The sequence below is a fragment of the Apteryx mantelli genome, chromosome 18 (assembly GCF_036417845.1).
Source record: "Apteryx mantelli isolate bAptMan1 chromosome 18, bAptMan1.hap1, whole genome shotgun sequence".
NCBI classification, from domain to species: domain Eukaryota; kingdom Metazoa; phylum Chordata; class Aves; order Apterygiformes; family Apterygidae; genus Apteryx; species Apteryx mantelli.
In genome coordinates, this window is record NC_089995.1 from 12,247,517 (window position 1) to 12,271,484 (window position 23,968).

The following is a 23,968-nucleotide window of genomic DNA, read 5'->3' on the forward strand; positions in this document are numbered from 1 at the left end:
CTCTAAAGTACAGTTCTTTTAATGGGAATAAAAGTTTGGAAAAAAAACTGAACATCCCGAAGATATTTATATTAAAACATATCTCTGTGTTCAGGGTGTCAGGCTTTTTAATGAACACCTTACCTCTCTACCTTAATTTAGTAGAACAGTCATGTAAAGCATGGAGCTGTGCTTCCACTGCAAACAGTGCAAATGCTATGTTGCACTGAATTTCCAGAATGAAGTACATTATCAAAAGGAACTTACTAAGGGAGATATGTTTGTTACTCTAACCAAATATCCAACTGAGTTTGATTTGCATTGCTGTACGTTGTGTGGTTATGTTTAAGAATGCAGATCTATATGTTAATATTACTCTGGTATTAAAATATTTAAAAAATTCATTCACAGGTGAATAAGACAAATGTTTAGAGGTGTACTTAAGTAAATACAGTGTAATGTCTTTTTGAGTAGCAGGTTTTGGGGGAAGGAAGAAGAAATAGTTTTCTGCTTTTCACAAGTTTGTTGGAATATAGGATTGGAATATACTCTGGAGCTAGTAATGAACATGTTTCCAATATGTTCATGGGCCAAGAGATGTCACTTTAAATAGTGCACGTTACCTGTTAGTGTTTTTTGTTTTATTTTATTTTTATTTTTTCCATTATGGTCAGTGACCAATATTCTGCTTGTACAGAAGGCTTTTCCCTCCAGAAGAGCGTCTTGGTGAAGCCTGTCACTGCTATTGACTTGCGGAGACTCTCCAGAGGATAAAATGGGTGGTGAGGAAGGCGGGGAGGGTGGGCCAGACAGATGTTGTCTGGCTAATAGAGACAAGGTCCCCATCTGTTTGGAGGATTTCCCGCAGTTCTGAATGCTGGTCCCTACATCCTGAAATACTCAACAGATGGTGGGTGGGTTACAAATAAATAGCTTTGAAGATTGGAAGAAAAAAAAATACGGAAAGCACTGTTTTCTGAAATGTGCAGTTGTCGCTAACTTGTGGAGTGGGCTTACAGACCTCTGAAACTTTGTCTCTTGTGTGCAAAATTAAATTTCTTGTTTTCCAGTCAGTTCCAAAAATAAATGGTACAGAATAAGAACAACCTTCTACAAGCATGGCTATCATGTGAAAAGTTATTTGCTGATAGTTGCCACCCCTTCACAGATGCACATAGCTATTTGCTATTCTAAATGTAGGGGAATAAGTACATTATTTTTCCAAATACCAATTCCTGGTAATCGCAGGTAAACACCATCTCTTTTCTCTTTGGAAATTCCACGTCACTCAAATATCACATGGAGCATAGAGTTAAATCTAAGTCATCTGTGCCTTGCTCGAACTGTGTTACAGTGAACAGTGGTCAAGGAAAGAAACCTTTTGGAAAAAGACACATGGAAAATTATTTGTCTTTGATAAGAGCTGTAGTTGAGCTCTCCTTGGAGATCAGAAAGAAACAGGCTTGGTAAACTGCAAAGGAAGATGAAAAGACTCTTTCAATCTTCCTGAGGTTAGACCCTCAGTTCTGGATAATGCCCAGCCTACAACTTGAAGCTTTCATGTGGGGTAATGCTGGAGACAAAAGCTTCCCAGAAGCACAAATATACTTTTTTTAATGGAAGATTGATATGAGGAGAGGGGTCTGATCATGTCTTCACTTTCCATTTTTATATTTTAGAATAAGATGTCATTATTTTGAAATGTTTTTAATATTTCATGAAGAATATATGAAACTTTCCCCTTTTTCCTCAAACGCTTAAAAATCCTTAACTGAGATTCTGGAAGAATCTGGGTTTTAAAGTACAGTCATTTTTAAAAAATTTGAAATTAAACTTTACTCCATAACACCACGATGGCGAAGTTGCTTCATGATGCTTGGGACACAGGGCTGAATGTGCAAAAACCAAGTCGCAAGTCCAAATGTTGTGTGATTGAAATGATTACAGAGAATAGATTTGGGCAGACAGACTCATTAGATTTGGCTTTTATCTTTCAAAGCTGCATTAAAAAATGTAACATGACTACTAGCAGAACCTCAGCAAAACTAATTGTGGACAGAGACTTTCTTTTAGACAAACATATCCACTGTATTCTTCAGGTCTTAAGTGCAGGAGTTTGAGTTTAATTCTTGATGTAAAGTCTCTTGCTCAGTCTCTATCATTCTGATAAGCTTCCAGTTTAAGCATTTGCTGATTAGCAAGTCAGTGGTCTGGACAGGTGAAGTGTTCAGTAACTGCCGTGCAATCTTATTTAGTCGTGCTGAACACCTTAAAGCCTGAAATGCGAAGAGTCAAAGCTCACTTTCGCTTGTTTATTTAAAGTTGACAATTTGCTTCGCCAAAAGGCTATTTATTTATTTATTTCTCCGGATGTAACCTCTGTTAGTGATAATGATTAATTAATGTTTGGAGAAATTCAGATACCCAGTATTTGTTTGCACTCTTCAGGGTGGTGTTGAACTCTCTCTGATAAGAGCGGTATCTGTTAAGACTGTGGTAACAAGTATTTAGAAAGGTTCTATTTTAAATCACTGTTTCCATGTTTTGTGATGATCCCTGTCTAAAAACTCTTTGCATATTTAGGAAAAAGAATGTAAATATGAAGTGATTCTCTATCCTCATGATTCATTCCCTTCACATCTCAAATTAACTTCAGTTCAGGACAGGAGTTAGCCTTGCCTCCGTAGGGAAGGTGAAGTATTCCATGCCAATTTAAAAACAGCAACATAAAGACACCCCCAAAAGGCTTGCTTTCAGATGCAATCAGAGAAAGTGGTTTAACCAATTGTGACCACAGGTTTATTTCAGATAGTCAGTATGTTTCTCCTGATACCTAAGTCGATCCCATATTGTAATTCTTAGAACTTTTAATCAAGCTGAGAAGTACCACCCTTATAGTTTGTGTTTAGAGCTGATTAGTGGGCTTCATTCTTCTGCAAATTGGAAGTTAAAAGCAAGTTAGACAATGGAAACTCTAGCCTATGCAAGTGGTTTCTCAAAGGTAAAGCTGTGATGAGGAGTTTGTGGCTCTGCTTCAGATGTCTGTCAATAAAGTCATAAAAGCTTGATTCCATAAGTTTTTCAGTTGACTTAACTGAGAGTCAAATTAGCTTTCTAACTGATCTATGAGACAGTAAGGCCACCCCCCCCCCCAAAAAAAAAAAAACAACCCACAGAAATATTTTGGATCTGTTTCATCTGATATGTCAATACCTGAAGGGGCATCTGAAGAATTAAGAGAGGGGTGAGTGAGTTGTTTTCTTATTTTTCCTGATGCTTAGAAACAGTCTGAAGGACTCTTAATAATCTTCAGTAAATTAACAACGGTGTTAATGCATTGAAAGAAAAGTCATTCTCCTGTGTTACTACCCATGCCGAGATTGCTAACGATGCTCAGACATGTAATGGTATTTCTACATTCTGAAGGTATCCCTTAACAGTAGTAGTTCCTGCTCTGGAACACTTGTTTGCCACTTCTGTCCTCCCTGGGCTGATAAGCCTGGTGGATTTTGATAAATTAGAAGAATTTTGCCTATGACATCCTGCTCTAGGGCACAGCACAAGAGGCTGATATTTTTGACGTTTTGCCTCAGAATTCTATCATGCTATTAATTTAAAATTTAGAGTGTTTATCAGCAAGTGTTGTTTCCCTAAACCTGCCAGGTGTGATTGAATTCAGCTCCAGAGTTGTTTTAGGTTTAACAGCCAGAGAAGAAACAATAAAGAAAATTTTTTTTTTATTTTTTGTTTTAGAAAAAGAAAAATGGTTCTGGGAGGAAAAAAAAAGGAAAGGACACATTCTAAAATAATAGTTCAGAAATCCTTAGAGACAAAAATGTTATTCACTTCAGCTGATAATACTAGAAACTGTGAAACTTAAAGTATTTTCACAGGAGGAGGAAACTTGCTAAGCTTAGTTCAACACTGTTTTTTTTTTTTCTTTTTTTCTTTCTCCTTTCCTCCTTCCAGGAAGGAGGATGGAGGAGGAATGTCATCCTTATGTATTTTTTTTTCTCAATTACAAGATCTACATTTACCTTTGAAGTGTTTCAATAGTCCCAGAGAGCTGGTGTGACAGCATCATGGGGTTACTGTTGCAGATGTGTTCCTGGCTATGAAAAAGCCAAATCTGGTTTTCTGTAGTGGCTGTAGGCCAACTTCCTATGAAACTCCTGCAGCTGTAACTGCTGGAGTAACACAGCAGAGGGACCACCAGAACCTCTTCTGCTAAACTGCTCATAGGGTGCTAGAGTGTTACTTCAAAAAATGAATAACGATTATGAATTAAACAACACTTAAAATGAATCATGCATTTCAACTTGTATAAAGAAAAGATGTAATTGCAGTCATTTTAAATCCACATTTTATTTATATTTGAATATTAGAAAAGCACCCTTTTTTAAGGAGGGTTTTTTATATTATGGCCAAATTTCCTGTATCCTCTGAAAAGGTACAGGCAGCTTGCATAAACGCATCCATCGTGCACTCAGATTCCTCATACCAGAACGCATAATTTAAAAGTAATAGCGTCTATAGATGTGCTTTGTCCAAGCAGTCTGAAAAGCAATGCGAATGCATAAAATTTTCTGCAAGGGCTTTTTAAAGACGCAGCCCATCGGATGAATATGAAATTGAGAAAATTATAGCAGTAAAAAACAACAACAAAAAAATCAGTTGTACTCTAAGCAACTGCTGTATCAAGCAGCTGTGTTCTTAGTGGTACTAGGAAAGTAGATTTTGAAGGCTAAATGTGGCTTTCGCGCAGCAACACTGAGGAAAACAAACTTGTTGTTTAGCAGAAGTTGAGAGGTGCTCAGTAATATTACACTCTGCTTAGCAGTGGGCAGCAGAGGGACACAAGTTTTAATACTACTAACTAGGTATAGAATAGATGCTACAAGAAAGTTTTTCTTTTTTCTTAATGGATTGGTGGATGCATACAAATTGCGTACACTTTATGATGTATGTAATTATGAGGTGAAACATTTTTCCTATCATCTTGACGAACACCCCTTGCAGCTGCAAGACTGAATTTCTCTTGTTTCAAGAGACCATTTTGAGAGTTCTCAAGCTGATGAAGAAAGAGCAAATAAAAATAGTGGTGCTTTCCCCAGGTTACTGAAACTTCATATACCTTTTTGTATGTTCATGACAAAGCAGACAAAGTTTGAAGTGCCTGGGAATCTGTTTTTACTTCTTAAAGTAAACCTGTGCATGTGACTTAAGGGAGAAGTTGAAAAAATGACATTATTTACATTTCAGAAATATTTCAGCTATTTCCTCACTTCCATTCTTCACAACTTTTTCCTGAAAATGTTTAGTCCAAATTCATAGTCCCCCTTCAATTTATAAAATGTGACATGTTCATCTGTCGTTCCACGTTTCTTGATATTGGCCATCTACGCATTTAGTTTTGTGTCGCCCTGCTGAGTTTCCCTTAATTTTCATTTAACAAAATGAATTCATCTTTTTTGTTTTCAAAGCTGTATACAGTAGCTAAGCTATGCAGCTCCTGTTAGCTGGCAATGCAGAGTTCAGTCAGTGTCTGTGTCTCTGAAAAGTGAAGATATGTATGTGCATACCATAGGATGCGCCATCAGGTTGTGGACTATGCTGGTGTCGGGGACAGTTCTCTATTCTAACAAACCAAAACACCAGCTCAAGTTGCCACTTCCCAGCAGAGTTAAAGCCTGTATTTGGAGATGTCATTCTGACAGTGAGATAATCTTACTAAGTGTGGATCCTAATTTTTTCCCCAAATATTAAATCTTCTCAATTTCTTTGAATTACTCTGGAAACTTTCTAGTCTTTCTCTGTACCAAAATCATTTTACGGTTCCCTGAGCTGTGCTGATGTATTAGAATCAATGGTGTTTCCCTCTTGTTGCAGTAAATGTCAGGCTTTCTGCAAAATACTTCCTGCTGGCTAACCAGAAAATGCATATCTGAGTGCCGATGTGGCATCCACGGTCAGGGTGATTTACTTATTGCTTTTAGTTGAGTCGTTCTGGGAATGTGTAAAGCTAGGTCAGTTCCTCCTTCTAAAGTCAATGGAGATTTTCTCATGAGATAATATTTAAAAAGAAACTGTTCCCAAGATTTGAGAAAAGAATGTATGGTGTTGAACACTGCAGTCTGGTGCTCAGGTTCAGCAGTAAGTTAGGTGATACTGCCCCCAAATTAATTCCCTTTAAGAGGGCAAAGCTTGAGTATCCAACACTGCTGTTTTATAAGCCTTGATTGAGTTTCTTCATTTTCACACATTTCTAGAAGATCTTAAACCATGAAACCAGTTTAATAATTGTTCGTCCCATACCACTCAAGTGTAGAGAGTATCAGCAATATTTCTACTTATTACCTCTGCACATCTTTAATTTTTCATTTTGATAATGTACCTTTCAATAGATTAAAATAATTGATACTCAAATATATAGCTTATAGTTTATGTGAGTCACTTAAATCCTGACAGAAGGTGAGCTGGGGTGTACTTGTGAGGACTGCCTTCATGTAATAAGTGTATAATCTTAGTTTATAATTCGCCTGAGATCAGAGCTAGAAAGGCACTTTTTTTCTCTGCTTATGGAGAAGCAAAGACAGCAATGATACTGAAGTTAGATATTGGATAAAGCCCACCCACACTCGGTTACTAAAACACAGAAATGGCTCTTTCAGGGCAGAAAATGAACTGTTAATATTAATCAAGCTAACTGAGCACTCTTATATAAGTAGGCAGAAATCAAATTTTCAGTATTGTGGAGAGTCATCACATTTTTCTTCTTTTCTGAGGAAAATTAAATCTTCATGATCCATACAATAAGGGTTTTTTTTGAAAATTTTGATGCAATTTAGTTTTCTTTTTTCTTCCCATCTTTAAATTTTTATCTTTAAGAAAGTCTCAAAAATGAACCTTTCTTTCAAAAACTATAAAATGAAACAATTTGATACTACCAAAACCCTTTACCTTTTTGTTCCCACTTTGAAAAGGAACTAAGCAGTACAAGCTATCAAAGTTCTGATTTAGACTGTATTACTTTTTAGTGAAGAATTTCTGAACAACTATCTGTGTGTGTAATGCTCTGAACCATCCTGGTTTTCCCTTAGCTTATATATTCTAGTAGATGTGTCCATGAAGATGTCAGTATTTTCCTGCTTGAACTTATCTCTATTGCAAAAAACAGTGTTAACAGTGCTGTAACAGTGTTATTTCTGTTCAGTCACTTAATGATGCTGAATTGTACTGACTTTCATTTAAATGATTATCTGTCATGTCATATAAGCAGTTAAAAATGTAGGTGAAGTGTGTTAGAAAGATCCTTGCCTTCTTAGCAGCAAACTTACCTTCATAACCTCTGGTAGTTCTGTATTTTGTTTTGCTCTTCTCAGTAAATGAAGCAAAATTCTCATTCTACACAGAAACTGATGCTACTTGAAGAGGGGAGGGGGAAAGAATTCAACACTGGACTTTTTTAATAAGAAATTTCAAGATTTTTTTAAACGGAAAAGTTATTTGCTTTAATTCTATCAATTTTTAAATTTTGATTTCAGTGACTCTACTTGTTTGTGCTATTACCTACAGAGATAAAGCAAAAATACTTAAAATATTATTGCATCTTAATACGCCCTAATTTATTTCAGCAGTGTGATTTCAAAGCGGACACTCTTTTAATACTTCAAGTGTCCGTTTTGGTATCACACTGCTAAGATAAAGGCTGTGAAAGCGATTCCAGCAGAAAGCATGTGACTCTGCACAAGCGGAACAAGGACGTGTCCCTTCATTAGTGTTCAGATCCCTTCGTTATCCTCGGCTCCGATCTGCATGGAGATGTGAAGGATGAGCTAGATATCCTGCTGATTATGCTGCAGAAAGAGAGTTAAAAAGGAAGAAAGTCCAAATTGAGTGAAGTAAGACTAAATGCGGTTGTGAGCTTTCACAATAGAGGATTGAGATAACACCAGATAGTAAGAAGGTGGATCTTGATGTGTAAAAACAGTAACAAAATGTCATTGAATTAAGTCGCAAGGTTTTGAGCATCTTGGGAGCTCATAACAAGAACTTCTGCTCTAAAAGGGGAACCTGTAAGTCAGAAATGATCTACACAGAGTAAACCTGTGCATTCCCTTATCAAAGAACGCCCAAGCCACAGTCTTTTTGTGGCTGTCTGAAAGTTTACTGAAATTATAGCTTGGACATTGAGGGGGTGAGGGGAGTTCTGTTCTTAGTAGTGTTTGGCAAAGTAACTTTACTGTATAAGGAATAGAGAGAAGCAACCAATACGGATTGTTCCAAGAGAAATTTGTTAAACTGATGCATTGTGTGGCACAGTCTCCTGTGAAGAGCTCAAGGAGTGGTTTAGTGGATGCAGGGGCCCGTTTCCACTGTACCGGTGGTTGTTCTCCGACATGTTGTGGCTTTGGCTGTACTGAACCTTGGTTCTTGTCTGACCTCACCTCTGCAGCCGGCACGTACTCCCACAGGTGGAAACACAGCTCGCATAGATATCGCCAAAATGTTCCCACTGGAGTAAGTGGGGTTTCAGTTGTGTATTTACCCTTTATGAAGGGTCAAGGTATTTTGAGTCACGTGGGACAGCGGAGAGAAATACTTATGGTTGAGATCGCTGATGGAATTGAGCCCTCCTTTAGATGCAGTGCAGATGAATTTTTAAAGGATTTCTGTGATTTAAATGTCAAACCTTGTCTATGGCTGCTGATTGTTATAAGTCTCAGTTGCAGAATTCCCGGTGTATTCCAAGAGGCAGTTTTCCTTGCTGAATGTATTTTTGGGAAATATGGTTGTTATTCACAAAGTATTGGGCTTTCTGCAGGGGTAACGCGATTAAATTCTATGGCTTCTAAAGTAGGCTAGATGATTTAATTGGTTCTGGCCTTAATATATATTGTTAACTACTTTAAAAAATCACTCAGATGAGATCATAGAATTAACACTTTTTAATATGACAATTAGCAGAACTGAACAATTTTTGTCAGAACTTGAACAAAATGATCCCTTCCTGGAGCTAATATTCACTTCTTTTACTTCAGTATTTTAATATTTAAATTCTTTCACTAGAAATTTTTCCACTCCTGGCAACTCTTGCATGGAATTACCATAATTCCAGAGATCCCTTGCAGATGCTGTATGAAGTGTGTGGGGGGGAAAGGGTGAAAACACCCCAGGCTTTTCCTTTGTAATGGTAGATATTTTGTAAACAGAAAACTCATTTGACTGAAGTCTACTTGTCACCCCAGCTGTTAGATCCATAAACCATCAGAGTGGGGCTGCCTGTGGGAATCACTTACTGCCTTGATGTGTGTTAAGTAGCGAGACTATAACCATGTTTACTGAAGGTCTTAGTGATGGTGCGGGCAACTTTTTTTAAAGCTGAGTTGCTGATACTTTAGAAAAACAACTGGAAGCTTCAGGATGAACAGGACTGTCACTGCTCTGCACTGTGAACTTAGACAGAATCTGGCACAGAGCTAATGCTGAGGGCGTTTGGTGGGTTCGGCCCTTTCCCCATCTCGCCGGGGTGTCACGGGCCGGTCGAAGGAGTGCTCTGCTGTAGGGTCGTGCACGTCTTCAGGTTTCTCTAACCTTGTAGTATTGCTGTTCATTGACTATTAGCAAAGTTCCCTGCCCTTCCTTCAGGCTTACAGAGGTGTGTGCGTGATGACAAAATGATGGGGACACGTGTAGCTTGATAGCTATGTGAGGATGCCAATTTTTATTTTTTTATACTAAGCTACTTGCATATTTCACCTCTTGTGAACAATAATAATAATAAACTCATAAAAGGAGGAGAAAACACCATTTTTTGCAAAGTGATTATAGATTTAAAAAGCAAATTCTTTTCCTGTACCCACTAGAGCTACCAGCTTTAAAACCATTGTGACTTATTAGTATTTTCTAGATGTGTCACCAGGTTACTAAAACACCGCAGGTCTCACCCCAGCGGACAGGCACATCGGTTCACCTGGTCCTGTGTGCCATTCACACCAAATCGGTGATTATTGCTGGAGTTCGTTGACTCGTTAAGTCAGGCTGACAGAGCTCTGGTGCTGAAGTCACTGAAAAATGGCCGGTGCGAAAGTGACGGTGACTGTTCAGCAAGAACAGACTTTGTCAGGAAGCATGATGTGAAGTGGTGTTGGAATAAAATAAAAATCCACTCCAACCTCCCTTTTCCTTCTAGCTGTGGAAATATTTTATATCTCATGAATAGTTTACAGGATGAGACACGAAGGGTAAATATGAGGAGCCTGTAATATCCTAGGGTCTGTTCTGGCATATGGGAGAAAGTCCAAATTATAATAATAATAATAATTTATGACAACTGTATTAGTAAAAAGTGAAAATGATTATAAAGTATTGTAATATTTCTCTTCTCTCCCTGTGTGAAACTTCACATCATGGGTGGAGATGACTTTCACAATTTGCTGTGAACTCAGATTTTTATTTTAAGCATATATGTTATATATAGGCTTATATCAGCATATGGTTCATTCCCTATGTGTTCTCATTCTTCTGCCATTTGTAGAAAATAGATTTTTTTTTTTTTTTGAATAACCAGATATAAATTGCCAATTTAGCCTTCTAACAAATGCACAGGTTCTGCATCTCCTGATGTCTTCTCTGGCATGTTAACGGGAACTGACTTCCAGCTGCCATCAGCTTGTGCTGGGTCAGTTGGAGCATTGTATGATGTAGAGTACTAGTCTTTGGGACTGAAAACCAGTCGGTGTTGCTTATGAATTAGGTACAGCTTTGCACCAGCCTTTAGTTGCTGTGGAGAAGTTGAAGATAGCTGAACTTTAAAGGGGAGGGGGAGAGGGAAGCTACCTAGACATAATGAGAGGTTTTCATGGATATTACCCTACATTTCTGTATTGCCTCAGTTTCTGTAACTAAACTAAAACCTCATGAGAAATGCTGTCCATATCTTTGTAGTACTTGCTTCTAATATGATATTTTTTAAGGACAGGAAATGCTGTGAACAGCTTACAAAAAATTGGGGGCAGTAAAGAAGCAAACATGTAAAATGAATTATTTTCAGAGCTGAATATGGCTGGCTGTGCTCTTTCTTAGAGAGTAGTCAAGAACAGTCTTTCTGATCCAGTTGACTATTGATACATGTCACGGATTTATCAGAGCATATGCACATAAATATTTCTTGTGAATTTGTGGTTACTGAAGCTATAGCTTCCAAAGTTTTAAATAATCACAGCTAATGTACATGTGTGACTTGGTTACTTTGGAAAATGAGACTTCGTTTTTGGTGTCAGTGATGTGCTGTTGAAAACTTTGTCCTTGGGAACATCACTTGGTTTTCTTCTCGTATTCAGAATTACTTGATTCAAGCCTTCAGTGTCGAGGCAGACTTGGCACTTGTCTCTTGTATGCACCCACACACGTGCATATGCACAGTCTCGAGACATTTCTGATCCCAAAGAGCTTGCTTTCGAAGACCCCAATTTTGCCAGGCATAGTGCGATTGTTTCAAGCTCCTGAAGGGCTACAGCAGCCCATCTTTGCTGTAATACACTACACACAGCAGACGCTGAATGAAGGAGCAAAGAGAGGGAGGAATACATTAAATCTGCATGTACCCTCGCAATGGTAGCTTTTTTTTAATGTGCAGAAATACTGTAGCCAGTGTGTATATAAGATGGAAGAAGCCTTTCTTCTTACATCGCTATCCCTAATGTCTTCAAAATCAATATAGACCATGTTTTTTTCCTATCTTGCCAAGTATTTCTATTAAAGGGGCTTAAGTTTATATTTTACAACCTTAACTTTCATATGATCAGCCCTTGCTCCAACAAGATGTTAAAAATGTTATGTGAGTCCCAGCCTATGCTGATTTTCACTTGAGTGAACAGCAGTGCTTCAGAGGTGAAGTGATTCCTAGACAAAATGAATTGGATTTCCATCTCTAATTTCAACAGCTTAATAGCCTATAATACAAACTCCCTTTTAAATTCTGAGCTGGTTGCTAACTTGCTGCTGGACATTTGCCAGCTCCTGCACCTGCATTACTTCCCTGCTAATATTTCAAAGTGTCAGCTCAAGTGGCCTGAGAACTGCCTGTGGAAGTGCTGTAATTGCTGAGATACGCCTAGTCCAGCCGTGATAATAAAACACAGGCATGGACTGGGGAGAGGCAGAGGAAAAAAATAACAACGGGGATTTATGCTTCCACTTTTTTAAAGGAAAGTTTCTTCATAGGTTTCGGTAAGAGGTGGTGCACGCCAATCAAAGATGGGGATGGTGGTCTTGCATGAAAGAAAACATGGGAACAGGTCCATACAGTGAGACTAAACTCCTTGGGCTTGTGCTGCAGTCTGCAGTGACTGAGCTGCCCCCCTCCAGGTGACAGTCAAGAGCAGAAGCTTAATTTTGCTCCTCTGGAAGAGTCGGCCTCTTTGCCTCTGCTTAGAGAGGAGACCTTGAGGAGTCGCCTTCCCCAGGAGGAACCTCATCTTTGTGAGTGCCCCCGGGTCATCCATCGCTCCTCTCTCAGATCACATGGGAAAACAGGGACACTGTTAGCAATGGCCAGTTTTTAAGGTCCTTTTGTCCTCTCTCCCAATATGTGCACTTTTTTTTTTTGGTAAGAATTTAACTTTTTTTTCTAGGCAAAGATCTACAGTATCAAAATAATGGATTAGATTAATGCAGGAACTGTCTTTACACTGATTACTTAAAAGAAACTTGTATGAGATGCAGCAGTGGAAAAGTAAAGCTGCATGCTGAAAGGATTGAGACATTACAAATTGAAACACTGGGAAGCTTAAATGTCAAAAATACTGGAAAGAGGGACAAGATGCTTATTAGCACTCTTATTGGTTGTTTATTTCAGTTAGACTAGGATTTCTTGATGTGATACTCTGCTGTTTGTTTCTCCAAAATCCTTAGCCACATGCAAATTTAAAAGGTGAATGATTTCTAACATATTGTGTGTGCTTCAATTTGCACTTTGATTGGGCTGTCGTTCACATTCATATGACTTCCATAGCTGTTTGTTTTCAGGTATGAAAACCTGGTGTTTAACAAACAGACTCCTTAATTAAAGAATTTAAAGCGAGTAAAGTGTCTTGCACAGCACTGGGTAAAATTTTATTTATCGTGTCTATTTCAATGGTGTTTATTAAACTGAAGGCCACTGTTGAGCTCACTGTTGGGATAAATGAAAAGTCCTATTGGATGGCATTGGTCTGTAAAACTTGCCTGCTCAAGTTTTCCTTGCTGAAGCTTGGAAAAGAGTATTTCTTAAACCGTCTAGAGACTAACCTATTGTTTCCATTCCTTAATAGGGACTCCACTACTTATTCATCACTTCAAACCAAGGAGGGAATCATGCTTCCAATTTACTCAGAAGGAAAAGATGCATATTCAGCCTTAATTTGCAGCTTTAAATCGGAAAGAATAGCTAGAACAGGCTGAATAATCCAATCATTTTTACGTTCTACGGCCATGCATCCAAGTTTATATATATGGGCTAATTGGTTTTCTGTCCTCCACACTCGGTTGCATCAAGGTTACAATATTCCCTGGCTCCTCAAACAAATAACTTTCTTCCTGAATTAATTTGAAGCCTGTATTAGCTGTAATAAAATATTCTTTACAAGTGACAGAGAAACGAACATTTAAAGTAAAAATGTGGATTTTTATATAAGGATTGCAAGTCACATCTCAGAGCCCTAGCATCTCTAATTAGTGTATTGTCATTAGTTAGCAACTGAAACACAAACTACAGTATAGTTTATGCTTTAGAAAAAATCCATTAGAATAATGTTCCCAAGCAAAAAAGTAAAATCACTGAAAATTATAAGCAGATGGCATCATTTCCAGAAGTGGCAAGCACCTGCAGTTCCCATTGGCACTTCAGGTGAAAGGTTGTTGGGGAATGAATCAAAAAGAAAATAAATCTTTTTGTTCTGGCAACCAGATTTGAAATGTGGATTGAGTGATGGTTCCTTAACTTCAGGATTTCAACATCACCATCTTTGGGGATTTAGAGAAATTGATGATGCCAGCTGTAACATTTTATATCTAACCTCACTGAGATCATAATCCTTAATAAGGGTGTAGTGATTTCTTTTTCTGTTTGAGCATTGTGCAGTGAATTATTGAGAATTGTAGGAAAAGGATCCCTGAAACAGACTTCACCAGACTATCCATTCCAGCAATCTTTACCCAAAGCAGGATCAATTATTTCTGCCTCTTACCCAAAAGGCCATCCTTTGGAATCCACAAAAAAGGAGATTCCCAGATTATCCTACCCGAAATAGTATTTTATTATCATTCAAAAGGTTTTCTAAATTGTACCCAAAGTGTATTGTGTCTTTCAGTAATATAATCCTTTTAATACTTGTTACAGACACAGGGGACTAAAGAACAATGTATTCTTTTTCTCTTTTACACTTTTTGGATTTGAAGATTGTATCATAAAGCACTTTCTGAATTTTTGAGTCATGTTTTCCACTTACTCCTATGAGGTCTATGAGAGAGTTACTCACAGAATGGTTAAGCTATTTCTGTGTTTATCTTTAGGGGAGAGGAGGAATCAATATTTTTATCTATATATATCATATATATATATCATATATATCTATATATATCATATATAGCCTTCAAGTTTGATTCGGTGAACACGAGTTTAAAAAAAGTTAAAGCTTCAAATCTATCAAACAAAACTTCTCATTATCAGTGCTCTCTTACATTATTATTTTAATGAAAAAGTAAAGTAAAAATGTGCATAACAACCTTCACTAATATCTGTTGCCTTCTTTTAGCAAAATATAGCTGCAGATGTTACCAGATAAATCAGCTTTTTTATCAGTTTGTCATTTTTCACAAGTTTCTGCACACTATCAAAACAATCTGTTTTACAAACCCTTTTCCTCAAACTCTACTCTGATGATCATCACTGGGAGAGGCATTTTGTGTAGGAGAGTAGAAGCAGTTTCCTTTTACCCCTGCCTGAAGATGATGCCCCTATTACTTTCATCTCAAGACTTTATTGGAATATTTCAATATGCAAGAAATGTTTGAAAGGGCATAGAACATGTTGAAAACCCTCAACACATTTTCGTCTGGCTAGAGAGCATTTTTATTTTTTCTATGAAAAATATTTTTAGTTTGATTTAAGTCCAATCTAGAACTCAGTGGGATAAAGGCATGGAGACATCCTATCACACTTCTCAAATTATCTACCACTAAGGTATCATTCATTGGGAGGAACATAAACTGCGATATGTCAAACTCAAGGAAATGAGTAGAGTTACTAAAGTGTGTGGTAAGTATTTGGGGGGGGGGGGGCTTAATGTGAAAAATCTATTTGGATGAATTGACACTTTGTTTCAGCCACTTTTATAACAAAATCTACAGAAAAATGTTTAGCCTAAAGCAGTGTGTTCCTTGGCATCCTGTGGGAATTGAATATACTAGATTACATCAAAAACTGTGCCAGGCTTACCCATATTTTTTGTTCTTGCAGCTACTGCCTTTCATATATCATTAAAATATTGTAATCTTTATTATTATCATAGGCCTGACTTTAAGATAGATTTGCAAGTCATCATTTCACAAAAAAAAAGCCAGGAATAAAGTGCTGTTATGAATTAAACATGCAGAATAAAAGGATACCTCATCTTGGATTAAAAGTATTCCTAGTAAAACAAATTCTTGGGTTCGATTGCTTTCTGGGTTTGAGTTCTTTTTAACAAGCTACTTCAGAATTTCCATTCCAAGTCCTGATTTGGGTCTAGCAGGGTTGTTTAGTCAACTGAAGCCATCGCAATAGCAGGGTGAGGCTAGTGCCACCTGGAGACAGCCTTGTCCCAGCTGCAGCTGGGAGGAATTTGAAGGGAAGCTCACAGGTGGGAGAGGGCAGAAGAGTAGGAAGGGAAGAAGAAACATCTTGCTGCAGTTGTGTTAAGTCCTTCAGTAAGGCAAACGCAATTCATCAGGACTGAAATTATCAACCATTACATGGTTGTCATTATATTGATAAGGCAATACAAGAAGTGTAATTTTCTCTCTGCACTGATCCTTTTGCTTTTAACTGCTAAGCACCTCACATTACCCACTGCAAAGAAGACAAAAGAGGCCCGTGATGTCCTGATCTGTATTTTCTCTCCTGAGTCCTACCGATAAACTGGTTCTGCTAACATTCATCTGCACCTTGAAATGCTGCTGCCCTTTTGGTAGTAGCTGCAGTTGTCTGCAAGCTACTGTGGTAAGTTCAAGCTTCTGCTTTATTCTTCTGAAATACTTTATTACGGTTTAACGCAGTGGAATACAATCTCTCAAATAGCAGCTGTCCGTCTGGCAAGTAGACTGCACAAAGAATTACAGAGTATATTTAGAGCAATTGGATGTAGTATGTAGTGGATCAGGAGTGAGACTTTCTCTGTCGCTTTGTTTTCCTAGCTATTGTTTATTTTCTTGTGAATGAAATTCCACCAAAGGAAATCATTCATCAGCTCTTTCAAAATCTCATTCTGTTGCATGTTCTGCCTGTCTGTGACACACGGCATGGTGACAATTTGTGGTGCTCAGGTCAGCCAAACGATATCCAAGAATTTCAGAGATTCATTAATCATTTGTATAAAAACTGATATATGCTGATAAATGCTGACCTGAGCTAGCTATGAATGCCCTTTCTGCAGCCACATGCACACCAAAACAGTGCGCCAAGCTTCCAGAAAGGTTAGGGACACCGGCAATTTTTTTCACCTTTCTGCCTTTCCAGCTGTGGAAAGCATGAGTGAAAGCAGCTTCTTAATTTTTTTGTAACTTGTTCTACTGAACGATGATCCTGAAGTAGCCCTTGCCCTGTTCCTCCCCATGGAGCGTAACCCTGTGTTAATTGGGAAGCAGGAGCAATCTGCGCTCTCTGCCTTGATTTAGGTTGCTGCTAGTGATACCAAGATTGGCTCTTTATTAGAGATGATTTTTGGGTTGATGTTCAATAATATAGCTGTTTTCTTCACTTCCCTTTTGAATATAGCATTTAACATTCCCAAGGTGAAAAGCTGATTAAAAAAAAAAAAAGTAGTATTTCATGATTCCAACTATTTGTTAGGTCTGCACATAATATGCAGAGTTTATCTTACAACGAAGGATCCTTCAGACACTGTGGCATACGGGTAGCAAAGCCATGAAACAGGTGGTGAATTAATTTTGAGAAAAATAACATAAAACAGTACATCACTAAGTAAATCTTTGACAATCTGTTTAGTATCTTAATTAAAAAAAATACTGAAATATCCCTAACTTCACTATATAAGCAAATGAAATTGTGTCTAATTTACATCACTTGCTTGGTTACAGGTGTTTAGAAGATTTAATGCATCTTTAAACTGTCCAAATGCCCTCAACAGTGATCCAACAGCTGCAGCTAGTTATTTGTTGCTAGCATCAAACTACATCCTAAATCACTGTAGTAGAAAACAAATTCACTTTATTTTAGGCATATGACTAGTTTATTTCTTTCTCAAAATGTCTAAGGCTTGAACACAAATTTTCCTGTATCCCACACACACAGAAAAAAAGTATTTGTGTCATCAATACCGTGTTGTTGACAGATGGAGAAGATGTCATTGCACGGCAGCCAGGAACAATTAATGCCTCTATTAAGCAATATGTAGCTTTCCAAGGGTTACAACTCACCTGTTTCTTTTCTTTTCTTTTTTTTTTCTCCCCCAAAGTTATGTGCTTCAGGAGGATGAACAATAATTTTGTCAGCTGCTCTCTCCAGGGAAAGAGAGAGACCAGATATACCTTAAATCCTTAAATAGGTGAAATGCATAAACCAGTGGGTTTTTTTTTTCCACGTATTTTCCCTATGTACAAGGAAGTAGCAAATTTAAAATGAATCAGAAGTTTGGTTTGTTTGTTTTTGTTTTCTCCCCTTTCTTTCAAACACATAATTATATCTGTGGCGCTCATTGCTGTGGTGGGCAATGGATAGAAGAGTACTACTGCATTCAAAAATGAGTCATACAGATTCATGGTAAATTGTTCATTGGTAGCAATCAAATACAAAGGTCTGGATGCAATTGCCAACTAGAGTAATCTTTAAATTGATTATTGCCAAAAACGAAAGAGAGATCATTCAATGGCTATTTAAGGACAGCTGATTTCCTACAGTAAAAAAAGTATGAATTTCTAGGCAACTGGGGTTGAAATGCTTAACTTCCAGATATGAAAACTTCATCTGGACTTTGTTCAGCTCTTGAACCTTTTCCCATGGCATGATTACACTGCCCTGAGGGGGCTGAAGAGGAATGAGGAAACTAGAGGTCCATAGGAACAAAGTTTTGTGTCTTTAAATGAACAATTCATCCACTTAGTTTAATAATGGTAGAATAAATCATATATGATCTTTCATGCCTCATCAGCCTATTTATAACAGTTTGCCCTTTATTATGACAGATTTTATGATATTTTGTGATGACCAGTCATGGGGAAAAAAAACGCTTAATGTACTGACATCTAATTTTATTATCTCTGGTATCTATTCATTTTCTTGAAGCATTTATTTGAATCAGTGCCAGTTTAAGCTACTGTACCTTGAAAGCTAGACTATGACAGGATCAAGAGCTAATCTAGTAAATCAATAAGGGAGTCAAAAGACCAGTCATAGACACAATTGCATAATTTACTGTTGACAGTGGTAACATATAGAGCCCAGCTAAGCAACCCATGATTTTCTATTTCTAAACTTTGTTTATCTAAAATAAAGTGACTGTCCAAACTCCCCAAACACGTGTTCCAGCCTTCAATGTTTCTGCTGCATTTTGGCACATAAAATATTATTTCCATGCCCAATATATTTCAGAGATCCTAGTCATACAAAGGAAAATTATATATATATATATATATATATATATATATTTTTTAACTTAATTTTTAAGAGCCTGGCTGATTACTCCCCATGTTCAGTATGCCAGGGTGCTCAAAGTGTAGCAGAACTGGAACCCTAGAATTTCATGCTGTTAATATCTGTGCAGTAATCTGTTTTCTTTCTGGGTGCATTTGTCTGAACTTCCTCATGTAAAACACATTTGGGCGCCCCTGAATCCTGCCAGATGGAGCTTGAGGCTTGTTCAAACATCCCCGCTCATTCTCCTCTAGTGGCAGTTTATGTGCAAAGAATACAAGCCCTAATGTAACTACGCAAGTCTGTGTATCTCATGATTATAATTACTTCTTTTGTGATGTTAGCTCTACTGAAAGCTACCTTTATGCAGTTGGAGGAGACAGCACAGCAGTCTTCCATCTCACTGATCTAATAATAGCTCAGAAAACAAAGTTGGAAAAACTATATGTAATATTAATAAAACCAGGTAGGGTTAGAGGGCTCTGAAAGCCACCCTTTCCTCTTCTCCCTCCCCTTTGCCTCTTTCCTGCCTTCTCCCCCTGGTTTTTGTGCAGGCAACAGACCACGCTTCCACTTTCTTGCCATGTGCTTGATGCTACATGAAATAAAGGGGGCTTATTTAGACAGATAATAAAGGGGGTATGAATTAAGAAGGGTGGGATCCCCTTTGCAGATGTAGCAGAGCCCTATATCAACCTCCATCACCAAACCAAGTGAAGCAAACTTCAGTAGCTGCCCCTGTTCTAAAGAAATGTATACCTAGCTTTTGGAGGCTTAATTGATACGGCCAGAGATTTTTCCTGTCACCGTCTCAAGGCTGGATAGAGGAGCTCTGTGCAGGAAAGTCGTAGGCATTGACAGTAATAAACCTCTTTCCCATGTGCAGAATCCCTATTAGTTTAGAGCAGAGACAATGAAACAGGTGGGTGGATTTCCTGTGCGACAGCCAGGCTGTGATGGACATGTTCCCAAATCTTTCCAGATTTTGACATTAAGAGCCTTTGCAGCGCACGAGGAGCATAAGGCAGTGGTCATACAGCTGTAAAATCTGGGGTGCTCTTTCTGTGCTGATTGGTTTGAAATCTTTTGCTTCTGTTTCTGTACTTACTCTTTAATGTAACAAGGCTGATTCTACAAGAGTGATGATAGCTCTGTTTACAAAAAGAAGTATGGTCTAACTGTAGTAATGGTGTATAGCTATTGCAGATTCACGATCGGCAGGTAGAATGTAACTGAATTGTCATTTATACCAAATCTATAAATCTTGTCTGGAGCAAAAATGCAGTGATGCCATTTTAATATCATGAGTGGGAAAGGTTAAGGTATAAAAAATGTAGGTATAGTCCTCACATTTCAAGGCAGAGAACAGCAAACACTGAGAAAAGAAAAAAGGTTTGTAGATTGAAAATAACTGTGCAAATAATTGCTAGAAGGAATAAATGCCAGTGTTTTCCTAACATTTTTGATTTGCCTGTTACAGAAGAAAATCAAGTTACAGTTCATCTGTTTTATGGCATTTTCTCTGACCTTTATAAATTCTTATTACTGGTCAGGGAAGCAAGAGTTTGAAGCTCCCACTTTGTCACTTCATACATTGGGTATATAGAGAATATAAAGCTGAAATCAAATCTGAATAAGTTGTCTGGTTGAAGAAGAAATAAATGTGAATCAAGTTATTCAGGATCAGTCTTATACATTTCTCATGGCTTTTGTTGCTTGCCTCCTTTGAGGCTAATCGCACAGAGCAGTTACAGATCAAAGTTGTTCTGGCAAACTGTGGTGGATCAGGATGTATTTCACCTCTTGCTTCAGAAACTGTTGGTCATTTGTTGTGCTTCCTAGGAGATAAACGAGATGAGTTTTTGACTATTTTCTGTAATTTTCAGTTGCACTGGAAGTTACTGTGTTTTATTTCATAATTCCAAAGTGATGTGCAAATGTATGCATCCTAGAACATGTAAAGGAAATAATAGTGCCATATAAAAGTAAAAAAAGTAACAGAAGAAATGTGTTCTAGTAATGTAAAGCGGAAAGTGGGAAATATCGAGGAGGTGCTTGGTGCAATGTTTATCTATCAAAGGAAGAAAAAGATAGTTCAGCAGGCACTGTCTCAATAAAGTTGGAAAGCACAGCAGGATTATACTGCTGGATTCAAAGAGACATGATTTGGGAAACTAGCTTTAATATGAACTTTAAGTACTTGGTATTGCTGGTTTATAAACAGAAGCTGGACTCTTGTTTCAGAGATTTAGTTTCCGCTGTTAACGAAAGGGATAGCCTGATGTGTGCAAATTAGTTTGGGATGAAGTAATGTCAGAGTTACTATGGTGGTACTTATGGGAGCCTAGACAATAAGGAGGTTTTTTTAACAGAGAAGGAAAAGAAAAGATGCATTTCGGTATTACTTTCAAACACAATTCAGATTCTCTAGGAAGAATTCCAAACTAAATTAGTGAAGACAGCCAATGAAAAATGAGTCTCTTTTTACTCTATGAATAAGACAAAATCCTCCCCTGAGTAACCACCACCACATGTGCAGCAATGATTACATGAGCCACTTGAAGCAATATAAAATCCAATCCTAGACTCCCTCCTGTCCATCCAATTCTGTACAAAATTGCTTGCATATAGAAGCCATATATATTCCAGTCAGGTATGGGGCTTGTTCACAAAAAATCTATTCATTAGGTGTCAGGTTGGGGTAAATGAATGACATAACCTTTGTAGAATTTCTCCCTCTGTTATTTGCAATTACTTTATGACAAAAGAAACCGGAACACAAATGAAAAGCGATTCATTCTTTGTCAGTCAGTGAATCAAGATGCACTCGAGAATGTCTAAAGGGAGCCTGAATTACTAACCCTATAAAGCAAATGGTCTGCTGCTCTTAATTTTAGTGCACGAGAGCCAATGACGCTTTCGGTGACTGCTTGTATATATACCTAGATGAATGAAGATAAAGGTTAGTCATTAAAAATGTGCAACGGTTATGTCCACAAAGCTCTGAAAAAATCTAGCATTCACTTTTTAGGCTCATGGCATTAACAATATGGCCTGGTGTCTTTTAAACTAATTAACAGTGGGGTAATTTCTCAATCTCCTATTTTGAATATTATTCAAATTATTAGAACTTTATTTATGATTACAATTCCTTGAACAATTACACCACATTAAACATCAAAACTGCTCAGACAAACTACATCAATCATGTAAGTTAGTTTTGGCTCAGATCACTTGTTCACCAAGCAAATCATTATTTCATACAGTAGTATGTAATTACATATTTGTATACATATTGATAAAGTTCCCTTTCAGGAATTTAAACTCTTAAAATATAATGAGTGAGTATTAGAAAAATCTAATGTTGCCTGATGCCAAGAGAGGTAGTGGGTAATGGCAGAGTAATCAGTATGTTGTAGAGCTTAGCACTGAATGCCTATCTCCAGTGAATTTTGCTCAAAAAATTGTCCCTGCTGTAACTTTTATTGGGCCCTTAGTTTTATAATAATAACTCTTTTTTAGCTCTCTTTTAGCAAAGTAAAAACTTCTGCAATTTGTCTATTTTATTAACCTTATCTAATATAAGGTGAGATATACGTAACTAAATACATTTTTTTTCGTTACTGAACTTAAATACCCTGTAACAGGAGGTGTTTCACCATGAGGAATAGCTACAATTAAAGTGACACAAATTCCTCAAATGAAAAAGAATCATATGCTCTCCTGTGAGAAAATATTGTGTTTTGTAAAGAATTCAGTAGAGGAGGGAAGGAACTTGAAAAATCACCTGCAGCCACTTATTTGCCAAAGCAGTAGAAATAGGCAAATAATCATTTTGTTGGCTGCTATGAGCGAGACAAGAAAAGGTAACCCACTGACATTGTTTTTTCTGAAGTGTAATGCATATATGAAAAAATATGTTATTAAACGGAGATTTTTAAAGAGTCCAGGTTAGGTTGCTAATTCTATATTTTTTTTTGATGAGGAAAAAAAATTGTAAAGTCCCCTTTTGGGTAGCTTCCTACAGAGTAGACGTGTGACAGTCTGACCGCAAATTGTATTCGCAAGTATAGTCAAATAGTGGGAAATAAGCCTGTTTATTTAATTGTATTTACTTCATTCAGCTGAAAGGTTATTTTCCTTATGTTTTGTATAAGTCAGGAACACAGAAAAGTCATCCTCTCTTGCAAGTAATAGTAAGCGATGAACCACCCTCGCCCCAGCAGAACCAGCCGCATCTCGATTCCAAACACATCTGTCTGCGCCTGGGACAAAACCAGTGGGAATGAAGAAATGAGAGCTTTGCCTTGCCTGATGGTCTTTCTTTTTTAATGCACAGGGTGTCTATAAAACATTGATTACAGAAGACATTACTATTTCGAAATGTATGTACCGTTACAGCATTTTCTGTAGTTGTGATGTAGATACAGTCCTCAGATCATGGTCCTGCGCTTCCATACACTCTGACTGGGATGTCATATTGCTGTCTGATATTTCCCATGCAGAGATATGTTTGCCAGTATTGCTCAGGTAATCTGCCCCATCCAGTAGATCTGCTGCCTTCAGGACTTACTTATTTACAGGATCTGTGCCAATAGGGTAAATCTGACGCTTCTCCTGCTCATTAGGCAATCTATTTTGGATTTGGGCAGGCAGATCAGCAAGTCCAAATCTGTTGCTTAATTATGTGTGTACAGCAAGTGTCTACACCGCCCTCACAGAAGGCTCAACTTGTCCAGAAGGGCTGGGCATGCAATGTGTGAGCAGTAAACACAGTCAGGATTTCTGAAGGATTGTTACCTTGGATGAATGCACAAGACTAGTATTCTTTCCAGACCACGCTTTCTAGGTAGAAAGAGAGAAAGTATCCAGGGAATCCTGGAAATGTTTGCCCTACCCATAACTCAGTTGAAACTTCTCATGCTTAAGAGTAGTTTGAGGCTCAAACTCAGCATGTGTCTCTCATTTCATGAATTGGATCAGTTTCTCATTCAATATAAGCCATTTATTTCAATGAAATTATCTGTATCCATAGAAATGTGTCATAATTTTGTACCCTTACTATAGTCATCCTAAACGATAATATGAATGGTATCTGAT